Here is a 20,976-nt window from a genome sequence, read left to right on the forward strand (position 1 = left end):
GCAATGCTATACAACTTGGAAATGGTGGAAAAAGCAGACAGGAAGCTTCCCTCCCAAAAAGTACAAAAAAAATCAAGGAAGAAAACAGAAGAGTGGACCTAACAAAAATAAGAGTAGGGTAGTTGGGGGCAATTTTAGAATGAACCTAATGGCAGCCCACAGACGTTCTGAAATTCAAAATTAGGGTTAGAAAACCGTTTTAACAAAGGTAATAAGACATAAAATATACACAATTATTTTTAACATGAAACAAAAATGAAAAATACAGAATAAATCATGAATTTCTTCCTTTTTTTAAAAAGTGTTTCATGCCTGAAGAACCCTTTTAACACAAAATTGTCTGCATTCTCAAGAGGTTAGTGCAGCGCCCCAGAGTCCTGGTCGTTGCAGTACTGTGGCTCCGCCACTATGGGGAGCCATGGTGCGTCCGATGGCACTGAAGGAGTTCATCTGATCAGGTATCACAGACACCAATACATTTCACAGCCGGGCCTCCGGGGGGAGCTAAGGGTTCTATTCATTAGGCCACTCCCCACCATAGTGGGTAAACTGGGGGTCAGGCAGGAAGTTAGATCAGAAAGCTGACTGGATTGGACGAAGCAACACTCAGTGGCAGAGGGTGTTGTGGAGGAAGAGACAGTAGGGTCTCTGTCAGGGGTGGGATCCTGACAGAGGCTTGGCATTGGAAAGAACGTAACGGGTCCGCGCCAGCTCCGGGAAGCGGCGGGATTCAAGAAAGGACTAGAAGCAAGATAGATTGTGCTGAGTGAGAAACGAGATCAAGCGATAGGAGAATTCCAGCAGGGGTCGTGCTGTAAGACCGAAGCAACACCCTACTGAGGCGCACTACCGGTGGCCGGAACGCCGAGGGAGTATTATAACATTCAGCTTCAAGCAATACTCTAAACAGCGGCAGGACAGTCAGTTTAAGGCGGGCTGTCTAACACATATCACCTATGAAGTCTTGGGAGGCAATTGCGGGAGAGGGGCGTCTCTAGGGTCCCAGAAGAACTCCAGGCCTACCCGACAAACGGGTGCCGTTCTAACCGTAACATCAGGGAGGGACGGACGATTAGAAGAACATCATTTAATCGAGTTGTGAGGGAACTTAAGAAACAGACACAACAGTTGTGGGGTACTTTCCGTAAGCACAGCAGGGGAGGACTACAACACATAGCGCTAAGAAGGAAGGCACCGATTTCCACCTGTGAAGAGGACTCTGGAGGTGCCATTGGACCGGCCGGACTTGCGCAGCCTGGTGAGCCGTACTCTGGACTGAGGACTCAGAGATCTCCAGTAAAGAGGTAAAGAGACTGCAACCTGGTGTCCTCGTTATTTACCACGACCTGCACCCCACAACTGCACCGTTACAACACCACTTATTGCACCGGACGTCCCCCACTGACAGACAGGGCCACGGACCGGGTCTAGCCACCGTGACAACCCCAGAACTGAGACTCAGAGGCCCGGCTCCGGGTACCCCTCGGCCCTGCGGCGGTGTGGGGGCGCTCCAACTTGGCGTCACGAACAGGATCTACTTAAAGCCTGAAGAATCAGGTCATGTGTGCCTTGGAACTGTGATTTGTTGTGCTTGGACTGTAAGTAATTGCAAGGACTGTGTTGCGCCAGTTGCCGCCAAAATCCACCGCCATTGCAGCGCTGAGGAGAGCGCAGGGAGAGAAGAGGGGCGTGGAGGGGGCGTAGGCAAGCTGGAGAGCGCGAACAGTAATGGCCGCCCAGTCTAAATATTTCTGTGTTCTGAGGACGTGCCCGTCAATAGCCGAGGTCCGCCTCCTGATCCTGGTCGGAGGGTGGAGACCATGGGGACGGGGCCGCCCACGGAAGAGGCCGCGGGAAGAAGACGCGGAAAAGGAGGAAAAGATGGCGGCACCAAGAGCCCCACGCGGGGCTGACCCGGCTCGGCCTGAGGCGGCACAGCCTGAGATAGCCCCAGAAACGCCAACGCTGCGGGATCTGACCCTCACAGGGCCATCGATGGGCCGACCCCCTCTGCCGCTGTCTGAAGAATGTGTGGCTGCAGCCGAGGCCTGACAGCTAGCCCGCCGGCTGAAGGCCGATGTCAGCGTATTTACCCGGCTAGGCCAGCCCACAGAGATCAGATTGTCTCCTGTTGCTTCCCACCTGACCGCGGCTGAGGGCACGCTACAAACGCCGGGCCTGAAGATCATGCCGGACGCCGAACATTTACGGCGTCTGATGGCAACCTGGCGGAGCCGGCCCCAGCCTGCAGAGCAGGTTGACTTGGTAAGTGCTCCGGAGATTCCGCCATCGCACTGGGGTGTTGTGGTGGCCTTTAATCCTCAGTATGGAAGGGGAGTGATCCAGGAGATCGGGGAGCCGATACAGGTCCACGTAGACCGGGAGGAGGTGGAGCCTTGTAGCGGGAGGATCGCTCGCGATCTGGAGCCAGGTGATGCCGTCACCTACACCCGATGGAGGAGGGCTACGGGAGAGGCTGGCTGGATGGCGCGAGGCGTGCAGCGATGCATTGCCCTCCAGGCCGCTGCCGGAACACCAGAAGGGGATGATCCAGTGGGGAAAGCAGCAGAGCCCGGCCCCGCGGAACCACGAGAAGCCCAGCCTCGCCATACCCTGGAGGGACGTGTGCGCCTGCCAGTAAGGAGGACCTCCCCGCGAGGGATTTTATCACTGCTGGGACCGGAACGGCGCCCTGGCTCACCCGAGCGATCTGTTGGCCTGGTGAGACCGGATAGGAGACCACCTTCCGCTTCACCACAGTAAGGTTTTACTGTTCCTCTTAACTGTAAATAGTTAACTCTTTTCTGCTACAACCCGCTCAGGGTTAACCCCTTTTTATGGATCCCTATTGGTTTGTTTGCCTTTTTGCCGGGAGTTTTTGCACAAGTTTTAAAAACTGAGAAATCATGAACAGTGCATGATCAGAACTTCGTTGTACATAGTTTGCACCTTATTAAAGGCGCTCCCTACTGGTTTTACTTAAACAAGGACTCTTTGCGAAGATACCGCACTGGAACCTTTGCTGAGTATGGACTGGTAGCTTGCGAAGATGTGCTACCTCACAGAGACTTGGTCCTCTCTTAAAGGGGATGTTCATTTGATGCACGTAAATGGTGATATTGCTTTAAGATCGGTAGCAATAATGTCAATGGAAGAAAACGATGATAATGTTTACCTGAGAAAAGTTATATGTGTTTAACTGGTTAAATGAAAAGAAGATAGTTGATAATGTTGATAAGAAAAGGGGGGGGGGGAGTAGAAGGTAAACCCTGCGTTCCCCATCGAAAGTTAGTAATGTGTTACTAAGGACAGAAAGTGAACCTGTAAGGGTTAGTGGGTGAGTCCTTATAGGAGCCAAGTAGAGCCGGCTCAGTGTTCTCGAACTGAAAGAAAAGTTATGTTCTATACTGTGTATAGTAGTTGAAAAGGCAGTAGGCCCTGGCTGAACGGGGCGGTCCTGTAACTGAAAGGAGAGGCAGTAGGTCTGGTGCCGATAGGACAGGCGGTCCTGCAGATTTAAAGAAGGAGAATGAAAAAAGTTGAAGTACCTTATAATGTGACTATAGGAAGGTCTTTAATGGACTAAGAGTGTATATCCTTAAAGGCAAAGTTAAATTATTGTTCAATAATGTTTGCACTTAGTAGAATACCCGGTTGGGTAACAGGAGTTATTTATAGCCTGTAATTTATAATGTTAACCATGTTTGTAACGTTCAAGTGTCCTCACCTCCCATAAAGGGAAGCCTGTTTAAATATGCTTATTGTTATTACACTCAACAAAAATTGTATGTCTTTTTTGCTAACTTGTATTGTTGTTTTCTTCCCAGTCCCGGAGTACTGTGTTTAACCAGGGGGGAGTGCAGCGCCCCAGAGTCCTGGTCGTTGCAGTACTGTGGCTCCGCCACTATGGGGAGCCATGGTGCGTCCGATGGCACTGAAGGAGTTCATCTGATCAGGTATCACAGACACCAATACATTTCACAGCCGGGCCTCCGGGGGGGAGCTAAGGGTTCTATTCATTAGGCCACTCCCCACCATAGTGGGTAAACTGGGGGTCAGGCAGGAAGTTAGATCAGAAAGCTGACTGGATTGGACGAAGCAACACTCAGTGGCAGAGGGTGTTGTGGAGGAAGAGACAGTAGGGTCTCTGTCAGGGGTGGGATCCTGACAGAGGCTTGGCATTGGAAAGAACCTAACGGGTCCGCGCCAGCTCCGGGAAGCTGCGGGATTCAAGAAAGGACTAGAAGCGAGATAGATTGTGCTGAGTGAGAAACGAGATCAAGCGATAGGAGAATTCCAGCAGGGGTCGTGCTGTAAGACCGAAGCAACACCCTACTGAGGCGCACTACCGGTGGCCGGAACGCCGAGGGAGTATTATAACATTCAGCTTCAAGCAATACTCTAAACAGCGGCAGGACAGTCAGTTTAAGGCGGGCTGTCTAACACATATCACCTATGAAGTCTTGGGAGGCAATTGCGGGAGAGGGGCGTCTCTAGGGTCCCGGAAGAACTCCAGGCCTACCCGACAAACGGGTGCCGTTCTAACCGTAACATCAGGGAGGGACGGACGATTAGAAGAACATCATTTAATCGAGTTGTGAGGGAACTTAAGAAACAGACACAACAGTTGTGGGGTACTTTCCGTAAGCACAGCAGGGGAGGACTACAACACATAGCGCTAAGAAGGAAGGCACCGATTTCCACCTGTGAAGAGGACTCTGGAGGTGCCATTGGACCGGCCGGACTTGCGCAGCCTGGTGAGCCGTACTCTGGACTGAGGACTCAGAGATCTCCAGTAAAGAGGTAAAGAGACTGCAACCTGGTGTCCTCGTTATTTACCGTGACCTGCACCCCACAACTGCACCGTTACAACACCACTTATTGCACCGGACGTCCCCCACAGACAGGGCCACGGACCGGGTCTAGCCACCGTGACAACCCCAGAACTGAGACTCAGAGGCCCGGCTCCGGGTACCCCTTGGCCCTGCGGCGGTGTGGGGGCGCTCCATTAACACAAGTACCAAAAATCCAGACATATAAAGGTTACTGGTGCTTGTTAAAAAGAAAAAAACACACTACAAAATTTCATGCATCAAAAAGTTGTTTTGGTGAGTTGTCTGTTTTTTGTGGGGGTGGGTGACACACCTTTTAAATGCAATTTTTGCAAGAATAATTAAATAAATGTCAAGCCTACAGCATGCATGTGTATAATAAATGCAAAGTAAGATGAGTGGAGATTTGAAACCCTTAGCTCTGGTGAACAGATGTAGCCAGTGTATAGTGTGGTACGTCACAGCTATGTACAGTGTATGGTGTGGTACGTCAAAGCTATGTACAGTGTATGGTGTGGTACGTCACAGCTATGTACAGTGTATGGTGTGGTACGTCACAGCTATGTACAGTGTATGGTGTGGTACGTCAAAGCTATGTACAGTGTATGGTGTGGTACGTCACAGCTATGTACAGTGTATGTTGTGGTACGTCACAGCTATGTACAGTGTATGGTGTGGTACGTCACAGCTATGTACAGGTATGGTGTGGTACGTCACAGCTATGGACAGTGTATGTTGTGGTACGTCACAGCTATGTACAGTGTATGGTGTGGAACATCACAGCTATGTACAGTGTATGTTGTGGTACGTCACAGCTATGTACAGTGTATGTTGTGGTACGTCACAGCTATGTACAGTGTATGTTGTGGTACGTCACAGCTATGTACAGTGTATGGTGTGGAACATCACAGCTATGTACAGTGTATGTTGTGGTACGTCACAGCTATGTACAGTGTATGGTGTGGAACGTCACAGCTATGTACAGTGTATGGTGTGGTACGTCACAACTATGTACAGTGTATGGTGTGGTACGTCACAGCTATGTACAGTGTATGGTGTGGTACATCACAGCTATGTACCGTGTATGTTGTGGTACGTCACAGCTATGTACAGTGTATGGTGTGGTACATCACAGCTATGTACAGTGTATGTTGTGGTACGTCACAGCTATGTACAGTGTATGGTGTGGAACGTCACAGCTATGTACAGTGTATGGTGTGGTACGTCACAGCTATGTACAGTGTATGGTGTGGTACGTCACAGCTATGTACAGTGTATGGTGTGGTACATCACAGCTATGTACAGTGTATGGTGTGGAACATCACAGCTATGTACAGTGTATGTTGTGGTACGTCACAGCTATGTACAGTGTATAGTGTGGAACGTCACAGCTATGTACAGTGTATGGGGTGGTACGTCACAGCTATGTACAGTGTATGGTGTGGAACGTCACAGCTATGTACAGTGTATGTTGTGGTACGTCACAGCTATGTACAGTGTATGGTGTGGTACGTCACAGCTATGTACAGTGTATGGTGTGGTACGTCACAGCTATGTACAGTGTATGGCGTGGAACGTCACAGCTATGTACAGTGTATGGTGTGGTACGTCACAGCTATGTACAGTGTATGGTGTGGTACGTCACAGCTATGTACAGTGTATGGTGTGGAACGTCACAGCTATGTACAGTGTGATACGTCACAGCTATGTACAGTCTATGAGGTGGTACGTCACAGCTATGTACAGTGTATGGTGTGATACGTCACAGCTATGTACAGTGTATGGTGTGGTACGTCACAGCTATGTACAGTGTATGGTGTGATACGTCACAGCTATGTACAGTGTATGGTGTGATACGTCACAGCTATGTACAGTGTATGGTGTGATACGTCACAGCTATGTACAGTGTATGGGGTGATACGTCACAGCTATGTACAGTGTATGTTGTGGTACGTCACAGCTATGTACAGTGTATGGTGTGGAACGTCACATCTATGTACAGTGTATGGTGTGGAACATCACAGCTATGTACAGTGTATGTTGTGGTACGTCACAGCTATGTACAGTGTATGGTGTGGAACGTCACAGCTATGTACAGTGTATGGTGTGGTACGTCACAGCTATGTACAGTGTATGGTGTGGAACGTCACAGCTATGTACAGTGTATGTTGTGGTACGTCACAGCTATGTACAGTGTATGGTGTGGTACGTCACAGCTATGTACAGTGTATGGTGTGGAACGTCACAGCTATGTACAGTCTATGGGGTGGTACGTCACAGCTATGTACAGTGTATGTTGTGGTACGTCACAGCTATGTACAGTGCAGGGCCGTTTCTTCAACAGGGCGGGCAGGGCGGCCACACGGGGCGCCGTGGGGCCGGGGGGCGCAGGAGAGGCCTCGGGCCCCGGTGGTCCCCTGCCCGCTGCTGCTGCTGTTTAAGGGCTGTCAGGGGCGCGGATGCCGCGCTCAGTGCTGAGCGCGGGCGCGCCCTGCCCGAACTCAGCTGCAAATCTGACAGCTGAGCGGTCAGATCATCGCCTCGCGTCGCCGCGCCCCCCCCCCCGCACCGCACATAATGGTTGCGGCCACCTCGGCGCCGCCACTCACCCATACCTCCCAACCGTCCCGATTTCAGCGGGACAGTCCCGCTTTGGCACCGGGGTCCCGCTGTCCCGCTTCGGGCATTTAAAATCCCGAATTTGCGGCCGCCGGTGAAGCCCCGCCCACTTCCGGGACGTAGAGAGAGCCTGTTTTTTTTTTTTTTTATATAAAAGCTGCCTCCTGACCGCCCGCGCAACACCCCCCCCCCCTCCCGCCCCCTGTGCGGCGCTGCCACGCTGAAGGAGAGAGCCTGCAGCAATCAAGAAGAAAGGTCAGCGATTCACTACCTCTGGCTGTGTGTGCACGGAGCTCCGGCTTCTGCTCTTAGCTGCTATCCCGGCAGAGAAGGAGAGACGGGGGAGGTGCCGGGATAGTGCAGAGCTGTGAGCAGGAGACTGAAGACTTCAGCAGAGAGCTGCACATGGACATCAGCCGCCCCTGCATCACAGAGGAGATTGTGTGTGTGTGATGTGTGTGATGGCTGCGTGTGTGTGTGATGGCTGGGTGTGTGTGTGTGATGGCTGTGTGTGTGTGATGGCTGCGTGTGTGTGTGTGTGATGGCTGCGTGTGTGTGATGGCTGCGTGTGTGTGTGTGATGGCTGTGTGTGTGTGATGGCTGCGTGTGTGTGTGTGTGATGGCTGCGTGTGTGTGTGTGTGATGGCTGCGTGTGTGTGTGTGATGGCTGCGTGTGTGTGTGATGGCTGCGTGTGTGTGTGTGATGGCTGCGTGTGTGTGTGTGATGGCTGCGTGTGTGTGTGATGGCTGCATGTGTGATGGCTGCGCGTGTGTGTGTGTGTGTGATGGCTGCGTGTGTGTGTGTGATGGCTGTGTGTGTGATGGCTGCGTGTGTGTGTGATGGCTGCGTGTGTGTGTGTGATGGCTGCGTGTGTGTGATGGCTGCGTGTGTGTGATGGCTGCGTGTGTGTGATGGCTGCGTGTGTGTGATGGCTGCGTGTGTGTGTGATGGCTGTGTGTGTGTGATGGCTGCGTGTGTGTGATGGCTGTGTGTGTGTGATGGCTGTGTGTGTGTGATGGCTGTGTGTGTGTGATGGCTGTGTGTGTGTGATGGCTGCGTGTGTGTGATGGCTGCGTGTGTGTGTGATGGCTGCGTGTGTGTGTGTGTGTGATGGCTGCGTGTGTGATGTCTGCGTGTGTGTGTGATGGCTGCATGTGTGTGTGATGGCTGCGTGTGTGTGTGTGTGTGATGGCTGCGTGTGTGTGTGTGATGGCTGCGTGTGTGTGTGTGTGATGGCTGCGTGTGTGTGTGTGTGATGGCTGCGTGTGTGTGTGATGGCTGCGTGTGTGATGCATTTGTGTCAAAGCTGCATGTGTTTGTGAGCTGCGTGCGTGTGAGCTGCGTGCCTGTGTGTGAGCTGCGTGCCTGTATGTCATTATACAGTATGGAGCATCATGTGTGGTCATTATACAATATGGAGCATCATGTGCGGTCATTATACAGTATGGAGCATCATGTGCGGTCATTATACAGTATGGAGCATTATGTGTGGCCATTATACAGTATGGAGCATCATGTGCGGTCATTATACAGTATGGAGCATCATGTGCGGTCATTATACAATATGGAGCATCATGTGCGGTCATTGTACAGTATGGAGCATCATGTGCGGTCATTATACAGTATGGAGCATCATGTGCGGTCATTATACAGTATGGAGCATCATGTGTGGCCATTATACAGTATGGAGCATCATGTGCGGTCATTATACAGTCTGGAGCATCATGTGCGGTCATTATACAGTCTGGAGCATCATGTGCGGTCATTATACAGTCTGGAGCATCATGTGCGGTCATTATACAGTCTGGAGCATCATGTGCGGTCATTATACAGTCTGGAGCATCATGTGCGGTCATTATACAGTCTGGAGCATCATGTGCGGTCATTATACAGTATGGAGCATCATTTGCGGTCATACAGTATGGAGCATCATGTGCGGTCATTATACAGTATGGAGCATCATGTGCGGTCATTATACAGTATGGAGCATCATGTGGGGTCATTATACAGTATGGAGCATCATGTGCGGTCATTATACAGTCTGGAGCATCATGTGCGGTCATTATACAGTATGGAGCATCATTTGCGGTCATACAGTATGGAGCATCATGTGTGTTCATTATACAGTATGGAGCATCATGTGCGGCCATTATACAGTATGGAGCATCATGTGGGGTCATTATACAGTATGGAGCATCATGTGCGGTCATTATACAGTATGGAGCATCATGTGCGGTCATACAGTATGGAGCATCATGTGTGTTCATTATACAGTATGGAGCATCATGTGTGGCCATTATACAGTATGGAGCGTCATGTGTGTTCATTATACAGTATGGAGCATCATGTGTGGCCATTATACAGTATGGGGCACTGTGTGGCCATATTTTTTTGTTTATAATTATTGTATATGAAACAGTGTGATCGGCAGTGCTAAATGGGTGTGGTTGGGATGTGGATATGGGTGTGACTAATTATGAATGGGTGTGGTCAGAGGCGTGGCCTAAAATTTGCCGCGGCGCGCAAAGCGCGCCGCAAACTTTGTCCCTCTTTCCCATCTTCAAAAGTTGGGAGGTATGACTCACCTCCGCTCCGCGCTGGATGAACAGCGAGAATGAACAGCCAGGATGAGGCAGCTCGGCCACTCCCACACTGATAGCAGGGGCGCCGCGCTCTCGGCTGAGCACGGGCGCTCCCTGAGACAGTGATCAAAGAGCTAAGCACACACACTATCACTGTCAGACTAGGCTGCCTGGCTGTTGCCAATTTCAATGCTGGACAGGACAGGCTGCAGTCTAGTCTGACAGTGGTAGCAGTATAGCAAAAATGCCCACCCCCTGCCTATGGATTAGTCCTTCCCTTCCCAGCAGCCCCATTTAGCAGTCTGAGCGCGCTCAGACTCAGAGGGCAGAGGGCACTGACACACTGAACAGGTGAGGGGGTCTGAGGGATGGGATGGGTTGGGCTAGCCTTTTTTTTTGGATGGGGACCCCCACACCTGCCCCCCCCCCAACCACCCTTGGGGCATGCTGATTTGGCATGCCCCACAGCATGAAACCCGGGAGGGGGCCCAGCTGACTTACCTCATCTTTGGCAGTCTGGTGGCATCCTCACCCAGGCGAGAAGTGTTGGAAAGAGTTATGGCAGTAACTGTATACCTGGCAACCAATAATTTAGCTTTTCGAGGATCGTCAAATACATTGTTTACACCAAATAATGGACATTTCCTTGGGCTTATAGAGCTTCTTGGAAAATTTGAACCAGTAATGAGAGATCATTTAAAACGAATTACTTCCCAGGAAATCCATACACATTACTGTGGAAATTTAATTCAAAATGAAATTATCTGCTTGATGGCCTCTCAGGTGAAGAAATGTATTCTAGAAAAAGCCAAAAGATCTAAGTATTTTTCAATAATGTTGGACTGCACACAAGATGCAGGTCACACTGAACAGTTGTCATACACCTTAAGATTTGTTGATATAGATGATGATCACGTAGCAATAAAGGAACATTTTATTGGCTATCGTCCTGCTACTGATACATCTGGGGAAAGTCTCGCCAATCTCCTTTTAGAAGAGATTAGTAAATGTGACCTGGAATTAGAAAATGAACTGGCAGAAAAGCTGAATTATTCGGAAGCTATTAATGCTTTTGCAGCGGCTAAATCTAGAAGAGTCAGTTTCTCATAAATCTGCAACCTACAATTTTTAGGATCTGTTTCCAAAATAATTAATAGATATTATTTACCTACAACTTTGTTCTCACCGTTAATAATTAGCATACTTGTCCCTTTTCCCCAAGTTCTATATAAGTTAAAGGCAAATTATAATTTATTAAAAAAAGGGAAGATACAAGCCTGCTCTCTATTTATTACTCAAGCCCACAAAAATAATGTTTATTATTTTCGGTGCCGGGGGGGGGGGGGGGGGGAGAAATTTCCTACTCTCGCCCTGTGTCATTTTTGGGCTAGAAACTGCCCTGGTACAGTGTATGGTGTGGTACATCACAGCTATGTACAGTGTATGGTGTGGTACGTCACAGCTATGTACAGTGTATGGTGTGGTACGTCACAGCTATGTACAGTGTGATACGTCACAGCTATGTACAGTGTATGGTGTGATACGTCACAGCTATGTACAGTGTATGGTGTGATACTTCACAGCTATGTACAGTGTATGGTGTGATACGTCACAGCTATGTACAGTGTATGGTGTGGTACGTCACAGCTATGTACAGTGTGTGGTGTGGTACGTCACAGCTATGTACAGTGTATGGTGTGGAACGTCACAGCTATGTATAGTGTATGGCGTGGTATGTCACAGCTATGTACAGTGTATGGTGTGGAACGTCACAGCTATGTATAGTGTATGGCGTGGTATGTCACAGCTATGTACAGTGTATGGTGTGGTACGTCACATCTATGTACAGTGTATGGGGTGGTACGTCACAGCTATGTACAGTGTATGGGGTGGTACGTCACAGCTATGTACAGTGTATGGTGTGGTACCTCACAGCTATGTACAGTGTATGGTGTGGTACGTCACATCTATGTACAGTGTATGGGGTGGTACGTCACAGCTATGTACAGTGTATGGTGTGGTACGTCACATCTATGTACAGTGTATGGTGTGGTACGTCACAGCTATGTACAGTGTATGGGGTGGTACGTGACAGCTATGTACAGTGTATGGTGTGGTACGTCACATCTATGTACAGTGCATTGTGTGGTACGTCACAGCTATGTATAGTGTATGGCGTGGTACGTCACAGCTATGTACAGTGTATGGCGTGGTACGTCACAGCTATGTACAGTGTATGGTGTGGTACGTCACATCTATGTACAGTGCATTGTGTGGTACGTCACAGCTATGTATAGTGTATGGCGTGGTACGTCACAGCTATGTACAGTGTATGGCGTGGTACGTCACAGCTATGTACAGTGTATGGCGTGGTACGTCACAGCTATGTACAGTGTATGGCATGGTACGTCACAGCTATGTACAGTGTATGGCTGCTGCTGGGCACTGCCGGTCAGCCTCTATTCTTTCCAATGGTTGCAGCTCTGAAGTAACCAGCATTAGTCAATGCACAGGGCTGCAGTCTTCTGCATAGTACTCTCTTTATCACTGCCCACCATTTGAGATGATCACATCTGGGGGTGTTGGACCTCCACCAATCTGATACTGATGACATGTTATTCTGAAATGATTTTTTTTAAAAAAAGCAAAGTATATAATACAGAATTCCTTGTTGACTGTGAGCGAAAACCTGGTTGTACGTAGCAAAAAAAGGGACATTTTTCCTAAAACTTTAAGTGTGAAGACATCCTAACAGTATGTTCACACTGCATCTTTTTCCACAACTTTTTTTGTGTACAGAAAACACCAAAAACGCACTGAAAAACAGAACTCTTAAAAGAATGGACCTATTAATTTTCATGCATAAACTACATGCTGTTGATGCATTCAGGCTTTTGAGCTTCTTTGAAAGGTTTCAGATTTTCAAAAGGTGACAAGAATTTAAAAGAAGTAACAAAGATAATAATAAATAAAAATAATAATTATAATAATAATAAAAGACATTCATTTGATGTTTTTCACTAGGAAGATGCTCAAGTCAATAGGAAGGGTTGCCCAGAATATGCCCTGGCGTCTTTTTGAGCATTTTTGCATCAAGCGTTTTATTCCATTTTAAATGTGTTTTTTAAAAAACAAATGTCCTAAAACCACCAGAGGAAAAAAAATCACTGAAAGAAATGCTAAAAAAATATTGACAGAAAAAAAGGTTGAAAATATGTTCAGGAAACTACCAAAAAAAGATGCATGATGCTTAGACAGCTTCAGAGAAAAGTGTCTTCTGCTTGACAAATTGCATTTTTTTACTGTCAGAATGTGGCACAGTGTGAATACACCCTATGCTATGTCCCAGGATGAGCTTTTGGTGAATTTTTGATGTTGCAGATTTTCTGCACCTATTAAGCACCTATTAAGCGAAATATGTTACATGCATTTTTCCTTAAAATACGCAGAGTAAAAAAACTCACCAAAAACTCCTAGTGGGAACATAGCCTAGGATGTCTTTGTGTAATAATTGTATCTAGCCAGCACTGTTTTGGCTGAGCTGAATACATCTTTGTGCACTTGTCTCTCCTCCATAGCTCTAGTTTGGGGTGATGTCCCAGCATCATACCTGATGCCACCTGCCACAAAACTGACCTTATAGAAAACTTTGGAGGTCTGTTTTGCAATCTCAGGCCTGTGTTCTTCTGTCATTTTAATACTACGCTGAAAGGAAAGGAGACTAGAGGGCACTTTTACATTGTGACTTTCAGAAAGGACCATGCAGGGATGTGATGATTATCCTTAGGAAAGAATTTCTGACTGGAGCACATGTATGACAGGCAAGTCCTGGCAGCGCCTAAGTTGTACCAGCATCTGATATTAGAGACATTTACATGCGACATACTAGAGATAGTGCCAATGGATAGATGCATCCACAGATTTCTATTGAGGTTCCTCACCAGATAGGTTGGAGACTAGATGTAACTTGGGCAATCTGTGGTCTCCATCCTCCCCTTCATTTTATGGATGTATGACTCTGTTGCCAAGTTTTCATTTCCTAGCCCCTTTGTTTTAATCTAACCAGAAAACATAGTTACTGACACCAACATTTGAAAGAAAGAATTAAGCGCGGCTTTAAATGTGTGAGGGGTTTAGAGGGAGCTGCAGATTACTTTTGGCTATCCAATTTTATCAGGATTTATGGTCATTTGTGCTGCTCCTCCCCAGGGAAATAAGGCTTTGATGAATGTAATCCCAGGCTGGGGTCTGCCACATGCCCCTCTCCCCGGAGAAGAGCAGAGCTGGCAGACAAAGAGCAGTCACTGCCCACCCTGCACCCACACTCTACACGGCTGGGGGGTCTCCTAGGCTGTACTGTACTGACTGTCCTATACTGCATGCAGAATCAAGCTAGTCAAGTGCACTACCATCCCCCACACCCTGCCAAGGAGAAGAGTGCTGCAATAGCTTCTATTCCCCCAGCATTTCCATTTACCACTCCATCTTGTCCTTTTCTTCATGTCATGCCATTTGTTATCACATTTCTTAGTTGTTGCATTATTAATATTACAATTGCGTAACATAAAGAATATTATTATTATTATTATTATTATTATTATTATTATTATTATTATAGAACTGTTATTTTATGTCTTTGAAAGGTTAATTAATAAGAACAGATTAAACATAATGTAATTAGAATCATTATTATTACAAATATTAATCTTATTTAGAATATTACGAATTTACTACAAAATTGAAGAATTCTTTTACACATCATATTTGCACCCTGTGTTTTTGTATTACCCTTATACTGATACGTGGGAGCATGTGAATGTAAATTATTATTTTTATCAGCCTGGTTTGGGGTTATATGGATTGTGTGTGGGTGTGTATATATAATATATATATGTGTGTGTGTGTGTGTGTGTGTGTGTGTGTGTGTGTGTGTGTGTGTGTGTGTGTGTGTGTGTGTCACAATCCCTGCCTGCCTTTATTCTGCCAGCCATTGAGATATAAAACCAGCCATGGGAAGCTGTGCACTCTTTATTTGAGCTTTCTTTGTTCCCCTTGGCAGGCCAGGTCGCTGGATGCTCTTCTCATTGAATCCTCTAGCAGCAGAATACACAGAGCACAGACCTGACTATTAAGCTCACTCGCCCACTCTGAGATTGGACAAAAGCCTGAGCCCTCTCTATACTGCAAACACGTCTATGAAGTTACTGAGCTGTCCCAAGACCAGAGGCTGCGGAGGGGGCTCAGCCCTGCAAGAAACATCATTGTGTAAAATGATTATTTGGTACTGCAGAGCTTTACCTTACCTGATGAAGTATGATACAATATATATTGTCATGGTATAATTATATATATATATATATATATATATATATATATATATATATATATATATATATATATATATATAATCGTGTGCAGTTAGCTAGCCAGTGAGATACTGTATATAGAAAATCCATAAGTAATGTTACATGCGCATTTGGAAGTTCTGAAATATTCTAATTGTGTGAGGGATACAGTACAATAAGGATGATGTGATCAATAGCAATAAAGTAACTTCACTGTATACAGAAGAAAGACTGATGAAAAGAGGGGGCTCTTGAAATTTTCATGTCTAACAGATCTGTCTATCTATCTATCTATCATCTATCTTATATCTATTTAGGGATCTTATGTCTGTCTGTCTATTTGTGAATTATCTTTCTACCTACCTGTCTACTTATTTAATAACTATCTATCTATCTATGTACCAACTATGCCATCTCAATATCTATTATATATATATATATATATATATATATATATATATATATATATCTTAACTGAATTCAATAGTTAAACCCAGTTTACCCCACTTTTTATCTTTCCAGTTAGCTATTTCATGTCAAGTCTCTATGTATGTACTTCTATCTGTCTATCTGTATGTCTACCTATCTATCTATGTAGATAAACGGATCTTCTGAACCTTAATGTATGCTTTCTAATAGCTGATTCTAATAAATAGGATTGAAGGGAATTCCGAGGCTTCCCAGCGCTCCCAGTTGGAGTTATTCCTTAGACCTGAAATTCATTACAATATGTAGTGTAGTGAGAAAGGCGTTAGAAGCAATGTATTCACTCCTCCAGGGAGAAAGTCTATTAATCTTGTGTGGAGGGGCTGGCCTCCAATCAATCATTGTGTGTGTACTATGTGACTGCATTTTCTGCCTATTACCATGGTCAAGTCTACAGTAGAATACATATAAATGTATAGATATTGTTTGTAACGATTGCACTACACTGGAGACTGGGACCAATAAGTGACCTGCTACAGGATTTATAAATATGCAATGGTTTTATTGATGTGAAAATATCACACCGTACTCTAGGAGCTCTGTAATGTGGCCTCTCTCCATGCTATGAAAGACTATACATGGACCAATGACACTCATTATTACATCTCTAAACTCACTGCTCTATACACATAGGTACAGCTTTTATTTAGCTCAGCAGAAACTCGATGAGCACTAAGCGCATTACATAGCAATAAGACATAGAGAATGCTCTGCATGGCACAATATATCATTTAATCTATAGATATAGCTAGCTATCCTAGACAGACAATAGATAGACAGACAGACAGGATAGATAGATAGATAGATAGATAGATAGATAGATAGATAGATAGATAGATAGATAGATAGATAGATAGATAGACCTGTTATAGACACTAAATTATTAAGAATTTCCTATTCACATGATTATTATCTCTGATGGATATTAATTGACTTTGTTGCTATTAATCATATCATAGTTAACCCAATGTATTTATACAATATGAAGAATATTTCACAACTTAAACTACATGTAACATTGTATACGGATGTTCTGTAGATTATATAAGTTTAAAAATCAGGGAAATGTGGCATTTTTGAAAAACACTTGATTTCTTAAGATGGTGAAGTTGAATAATTGTGTCAAATTTACTCGTAACTAGTAGAAGACTAAAATGGAGTATAACTATACTATAACTACAGCATGTTGTGATATTAATGGTGAGGAAGTCATAAGAAGCTGACAAACAGTTTTATCAAATGTAAAGAACTAAATCTTACTAAACTTATATTATTTTATAGACATTCAAAGATCGATGCGCACGGCCATAGAACATAAAAAAAATCAGATATCATTCAGAATGGATGGGGTCCTGCCTGAACTCTAAATGATTACTTGATTAATAGTAATTAGTAGGAACCAATAATCGATTTGAAACGTATGCTAGCAATGTCAGTCATTTAATTATGGCACAAATGATGACATGTAAAACGATCATTTACCTACGAATTCCTTCTTCAAGTAATCTTTTTGTTGCCCTAATTCATCTGCTCCATACTATACATGCTTGCCATATTTTGGTGCAAGTGACAATGTTAAGGGAAGGTAATCGTAAGGAATAAACTATATGTGTGTGTATATAGAGAGAGAGAAAAAAAACTTATTGCTAAGCAATAATCAGCAAATCACATGTAATCAATGATTAGATTGATACATTTAATTTAAGAAATTTAATTTTATGTTCCCTCCAATAAAGCTATAAATCTACAATGTCCTAGATTTTAATGTCGCCTTCTCCAGCAGAGAGTGTGTGTGTGTGTGTGTGTGTGTGTGTGTGTGTGTGTGTGTGTGTGTGTGTGTGTGTGTGTGTGTGTGTGTGTGTGTGTGTGTGTGTGTGTGTTAATCTTTTTCTTTTCAACTAGAATAATGCTACTGTGTATGTAAAGTATCATTTATGATGATAACAATTTCCTAACTAAAGTTGTGAAGTAGTAATGGTATATTTGTGTGTTTCTGTAGCCACTACTTCAGCCAATGCTGGATGGGCTAGTAAGGAGTTAATGGTGAGAGAATGATACACAGCTTCTCCCAGAAGCTTAACAATAAGTGAATAGATAAGTCCTCTGCCTGTGTGTATTTACTCACCAGCTGCGCCCCCTGCCGGACAATCTCTACTCTAGGACCACTTACAAAGTTTATTTTGCTCAGCAAGCCGCATCGTATAAAATTAGAAACAACCAATAAAATCACCTGATGCGTTTAAAAGAGAGAGGCAAAAAAATATATAAAAATATTCTAACCCAATCAACAGCTACTCCTTGCAAATTAAAAGTCTCCAGTGCCCTGCTCCCTGTGGCTGCATCAAAGCTGAGCTCTTTTATCTAAAGCCCAGTGCACAAATATATAGCTTAATGTGGCTAGTGTTCCTCCTTTTCTTTTCTCTCTATGGCAACCAGAATGCTCTACTCAGAAATGTTCCCTGTCAGGAAAACAAATGATCTTCAAGGAACTGCTGTACATGGCATCTGTTGCATTGGGGCGCACAGAGTTAATCCCCTTCGGGGTATGCATGCAAGTAGTGCAGACCAATTGGGGATCACAAAGTGGAACCTGGGATCAGCCCGTGGTACCATCACTTTCTGCACAACATATATATATTATTCTCTTAAGTCACTTGTTATTGTTATATGAAACAAATATCTCGCGTATTTAAATAAAATTATATTATTAATAGTGAGAATTATTAATAATAATAATTACAATAATAATGTAATCTTTCTTCTTGTATATGATTTAGGGCTTCTGATTGATGCTGCTGGGGCCTTTTATGTATTTAGTGTTCTCTCTTCAGATGTTTGGGGGTCTTTCTTTTTTTTCTATTTTTTGTCTGGAGATTTCACTAAGGACTTCCCTACCCCCTCCATAAAATAAAGTAGATGGATCCCAGCTCTGTATCGGTTTACTAGATAGAGCGCTCACTTCCACCAGCCACTGTAAACATCCCATCACAATCGTTTTGCTAGAGAAGAAGCTTGCAGCCCCCTCGCCTACATCTAAACTGCTCTTCTAGGGGGGCTCCAGTACCCCCAACACTAAACCTTCATCTCCCTATCAGAGAATCGAACACACCAGACTACATGGCAGTGTACATCCCCCAACCACAGGGCAATTAGAACCATCCCTTGTCATAATTATTGGCTAAAAATGAGAAATAATCCATTCAATGTATCTGGCATAATCAATATTCCCAGCCCAGCCTGCACATATGAGAGTATTTCCCCTGACTAACAGCGAGAGATGATGTGACAGGACACTTACCAAGCTGATGCCTCTGATGATTAGAAATCAATAAAGGAATGATATAGGAACAGATCTATTGCTAGTGGGTGATGATGGCACAGGGCTTGGTGGGCTCTCCAGCGAAGCGAGCCTGCTCAGGTCCCCCCATGCACTGACTCCTCCAACACAAGCTCTCCACTAGTCTATTATTTTCTCCAAAATATATGAAAATTTATGCAAATGAAAATCAGCACTAACTGTTCTCCCCTTGTTATACTTTAGCTTGTTGGGTTTTTTTTCCTGCAGACAAAACAATTGCATTGTATGAAGGGGGGGGAAGGGAGGGCAGGCGGCACCTAGGTATTGATCCATATGGATGTGATAGTCTCATGTCCCCCTGATGATGAGGATGGTGGATGACTGTGCTGGGCTCTGATCACGTTGCACGGGGCCACCTGAGACGCCCTGAGAAAGCCTGTACTGTGAAATCCCGAGCAGTCATTTAGACAGAATCCTCAGTGTATATTAATGAAAGGCGGCCCCATGGCACGGCTCCTATCCGCCCCATTCAGTGTAAACAAAACCACGAGACTCGCTCGCCTTCTTGAGCCGGATCCAAGCAAAATCGGCTGGAAAGGAAAACATGGGGTCTGGCAGCGGCTATATAACCGCCTGCACCTGGAGATCGCGGCTCCATTCAATGCGATCTGTGTTATGGCTCTGCTGCAGAGCCCGCGCCACACAGGGAACAACAGGCGCTGTGTGCTCCGCCACATCCACGGCTCGTGATCGCTCCCACGGCATGCGCCGGGGCTCTGGTGTGTGCGAGCGGGGCCAGCTCTCCTGCTGACCACTGAGCCACACACACAGCTATATATATGGGGTGTATAATAGATATCCTGCTGAGCCACACACACAGATATATGAGGGGAGTATAATATATATATATCCTGCTGACCACTGAGCCACACACACAGATATATGAGGGGGGTGTATAATACAGTATATATATATATATATATATATATATATATATATATATATATATATATATATATATATATATATATATATATATCCTGCTGACCACTGAGCCACACACACATATATATGGGTGTGTATAATACAGTATATATATATATATATATATATATATATATATATATATATATATATATATATATATATATACATACATATCCTGCTGACCACTGAGCCACACACACAGATATATGAGGGGGGCGTATAATATATATATATATCCTGCTGACCACTGAGCCACACACACACATATGGGGTGTATAATAGATATCCTGCTGACCACTGAGCCACAAACACAGATATATTAGGGGGGTGTATAATATATATATCCTGCTGACCACTGAGCCACACACAGATATATGTGTGTGTGTGTGTGTGTGTGTGTGTGTGTGTGTGTGTGTGTGTGTGTGTGTGTGTGTGTGTGTGTGTGTGTGTGTGTGTGTGTGTGTGTGTGTAAATATATACAAATACATCTACGTATATCTGTGTGTGTATAGTGTATGTATATATATATATATATATATATATATATATATCCTGCAGACCACTGAGCCACACACAGATATATGTGTGTGTGAATAAATACATATATGTTTATCTGTGCGTGTATAATATATTTAATGTATGTAGTATATAGAGAGTGTATATATATATATATATATATATATATATATATATATATAATCTTCTGTCCACTGAGCCACATACAGACGTGTGTGTGCGTGCGTGTGAGAGACTGTGGATATATGTGTGTATGATGTATATATGTGATGTATATAGGCAGGCCACGGAACCACACTTGGATGTACAT

General features: G+C 45.0%; 1 long non-coding RNA gene across 6 annotated transcripts in view; it reads right to left on the bottom strand.

The window, feature by feature from the left end:
- Positions 1–19,754, bottom strand: part of LOC143818317 (uncharacterized) — a 122,291-nt gene extending 102,537 nt beyond the window's left edge. For all 6 annotated transcript variants that reach the window (XR_013224458.1, XR_013224455.1, XR_013224456.1 and 3 more), the window contains exon 1: positions 19,164–19,754. This is a non-coding gene — a long non-coding RNA (uncharacterized LOC143818317). The remainder of the gene's footprint in view (positions 1–19,163) is intronic.
- Between the last annotated feature and the right edge of the window lie 1,222 nt (positions 19,755–20,976).

This window comes from Ranitomeya variabilis, chromosome 3 (genome assembly GCF_051348905.1).
Source record: "Ranitomeya variabilis isolate aRanVar5 chromosome 3, aRanVar5.hap1, whole genome shotgun sequence".
In the NCBI taxonomy this organism is placed as follows: domain Eukaryota; kingdom Metazoa; phylum Chordata; class Amphibia; order Anura; family Dendrobatidae; genus Ranitomeya; species Ranitomeya variabilis.